Below are 3,483 nucleotides of genomic sequence, written 5' to 3' on the forward strand. Positions count from 1 at the left end.
ATGATGTTAGTTCTGCCTATCCATGAACAGGGTACATTTTTCCATCTTCTAAGATCTTCTTCTATCTCTCTCTTTAGGATTCTGTAGTTTTCATTGTATAAATCTTTCACCTCTTTTGTTAGGTTGGTTCCCAAGTATTTTAGAGAATATTATGAATGGAGTGGTTTTCCTCATTTCCATTTCAGAAGTTTTGTTGCTGATATACAGGAATGCCTTTGATTTATGCGTGTTGATTTTATATCCTGCCACTTTGCTGAATTCATTTATTAACTCTAGCAGTTTCTTTGTAGACCCTTTTGGGTCTGTTAAATATATTATCATGTCATCCGCAAATAGCGATAATTTAAGTTCTTCTTTTCCTATTTTTATGCCTTTAATTTATTTTGTCTGTCTAATTGCTCTGGCTAGTATTTCAAGAACTAAATTGAATAGAAGTGGTAATAGAGGGCATCCCTGTCTTGTTCCAGATTTTAGAGGGAATGCCTTCAGTTTTTCTCCATTTAGGATGATGCTAGCCTGAGGTTTAGCATATATAGCTTTTACAATGTTTAGGTAAGTTCCTGTTATCCCTAGTTTTTCTAGTGTTTTGAACATAAAGGGATGCTGAACTTTGTCAAATGCTTTTTCTGCATCTATCGAGATGATCATATGGTTCTTGTCTTTAAGTCTATTGATGTGGTGAATAGTATTTATTGATTTCCATATATTGAACCAGCCTTGCATCCCGGGGATGAATCCTACTTGATCATGGTGCACAATTTTTTTGATATGCTTTTGTATTCGATTCGCCAGGATTTTATTGAGAATTTTTGCATCCAAGTTCATTAGAGATATTGGTCTGTAGTTTTCTTTCTTTGAAGTGTCTTTGTCTGGTTTCGGGATCTGGGTGATGTTGGCCTCATAGAATGAATTTGGAAGAGTTCCTTCTTTTTCTATTTCTTGAAATAGCTTGAAAAGTATTGGTATTAATTCTTCTTTGAAGGTTTTGTAAAACTCTGCTGTATACCCATCCAGTCCAGGGCTTTTTTTGGTTGGTAGTCTTTTGATGGCTTCTTCAATTTCTTCCTTTGTTATTGGTCTGTTTAAATTGTGTGTGTCTTCCTGACTCAATCTGGGCTGCCGCAGTCTGGCTGGGCACACAATCACGAGCCACCACACAGCTTGTAGATTCAAACAGCAACTCTTTATTCCCGAACTCACACCAGCCGTCTACAATCACGTTCTGGGGAAATCCACGTTCTCTGCCCAAATCCACCTCCACTGGGCTTCTATCTCCAAAATATACTGTCTGAATCCCGTGAGAACTCAAGGGGAACTCAGGCAGCAGGATACGCCCTATTCCCAGCAGGAATAATCTTAAACCTTAAACCTGGAACCTAAACTGGGAACGCCCTAAACACGATTATCTTAAAACCGGGAACACCCTAATCTGCCTTGGTCCTTGAGCAAGGTCACCTACATTCAATGTCGCTGCAACATGTCAGCAACATGGGGTACGCTGGCAAGGAAATTGTCATACCTACTTGGCTAATGGCTCCCAGCATCTCCCCCCTTCTGATTAATTAAACAACAAGCAATGTGGCTTAAGGACCGTGCCTGGTAGGTTGTCCAATTCAACATATGGTTCTTACCCGTCATCGGAAAACTGACCTTTAGGCGTCAGCCTCCTGTCTTAGGTTGATACCACTGCAATTGAATCATACCCGTCACTGACTACCGGTCCAGCATACAGCCATACTTGTGGATAGATCTATGCACCAGTGGGGGGGTGAGGTTCTTTGCCTCACCTCTGTTGACCCCCAAATTTGGCCTTGGTGCCAGTGGGGAAGTGAGGTTAATGTGGCTTATGGACCGTGCCTGGTAGGTTGTCCAATTCAACATATGGTTCTTACCCGTCATCGGAAAACTGACCTTTAGGCGTCAGCCTCCTGTCTTAGGTTGATACCACTGCAATTGGATCATACCCGTCACTGACTACCGGTCCAGCATAAGCCATTGGCCCCCAAATTGATCGTATGACTTAAGAAATTTATTGATATCTTCACTATCTTCTATTTTATTGGAATATAGGGTTTCAAAATACTTTCTAATTATCTTCTGTATTTATGTAGTGTCTGTTGTGATATTGCCTTTTTCATCCCGTATGTTAGTAATTTGAGTTCTCTCTCTTCTTCTCTTCGTTAGCATGGCTAAGGGCCTGTCGATCTTGTTTATTTTTTCAAAGAACCAACTTTTAGTTTTTTCAATGGCTTTTTTTGTTTCAATTTCGTTGATTTCCACTCTGATTTTAATTATTTCTTGTCTTCTACTACATTTGCTGTTGTTTTGCTCTTCCTTTTCTAGGATTTTGAGGTGTAGTGTGAGTTCATTTATTTGTTGGTTTTTTCTTTTTTTGAGGAAAGAACTCCAAGAAATGAATTTCCCTCTTAAAACTGCTTTCATTGTGTCCCATAGATTCCGGTATGTTGTGTCTGTATTGTCATTTGTCTCTATGAATTTTTTTTATCTCCTCCTTTATGTCTTCTGTAACCCATTGATCATTCAGTAACATATTGTTCATTTTCCATGTGATGTAGGATTTTTCCTTCCTTCTTTTATCATTGATTTCCAGTTTCATTCCATTATGATCAGATATGGTGCATGGTATTATCTCCATGCCTTTATATTTACTAAGAGTTGCCCTATGGCATAGTATATGGTCTATCTTTGAGTAGGATCCATGTGCTGCTGAGAAGAATGTGTATCCACTTGATGATGGTTGATATATTCTATATATGTCGGTTAAGTCTAGGTTATTGATTGTGCTATTGAGTTAAATAGTTTCTTTATTCAGCTTTTGTCTAGAGGATCTGTCTAATGGTGAGAGTGGTGTGTTGAAGTCACCCATAATTATTGTGTTGTAGTCTATTTGACTCTTGAATTTGAGGAGAGTTTGTTTTATGAACGTTGCAGCTCCATTGTTTGGTGCATACAAATTGATAATTGTTATGTCTTGTTGGTGGATGGTTCCTTTTTACAGTATATAGTGTCCTTCTTCATCCCTTTTGATTAACTTAGGTTTGAAGTTGATTTTATTCGATATGAGTATGGCCACTCCTGCTTGCTTCCGAGGGCCATGTGAGTGGTATGATTTTTCCCAACCTTTCACCTTCAGCCTGTGTATGTCTTTTCCTATCATATGAGTCTCCTGAAGGCAGCATATTGTTGGATTTGTTTTTTTGATCCAGGTTACTAGCCTATATCTCTTGATTGGTGAGTTTAGGCCATTAACATTTAAGGTTACAATTGAAATATGATTTGTACTTCCAGTCATGTTTATTTATTTATTTATTTTAGTTTGGCTGGTTTTTACTTTTTGGTTATTTTCCTCCCCCTTTACTGAGATACCTCCTGCTGTTAGTTTTGGGCACTATTCACTATTTTTCAATTCCTCTTCTTGTAGTATTTTGCTCAAAATGCTTTGCAGTGCTGGTTATCTGGCTG

Source organism: Marmota flaviventris, chromosome 7 (genome assembly GCF_047511675.1).
Source record: "Marmota flaviventris isolate mMarFla1 chromosome 7, mMarFla1.hap1, whole genome shotgun sequence".
NCBI lineage: Eukaryota > Metazoa > Chordata > Mammalia > Rodentia > Sciuridae > Marmota > Marmota flaviventris.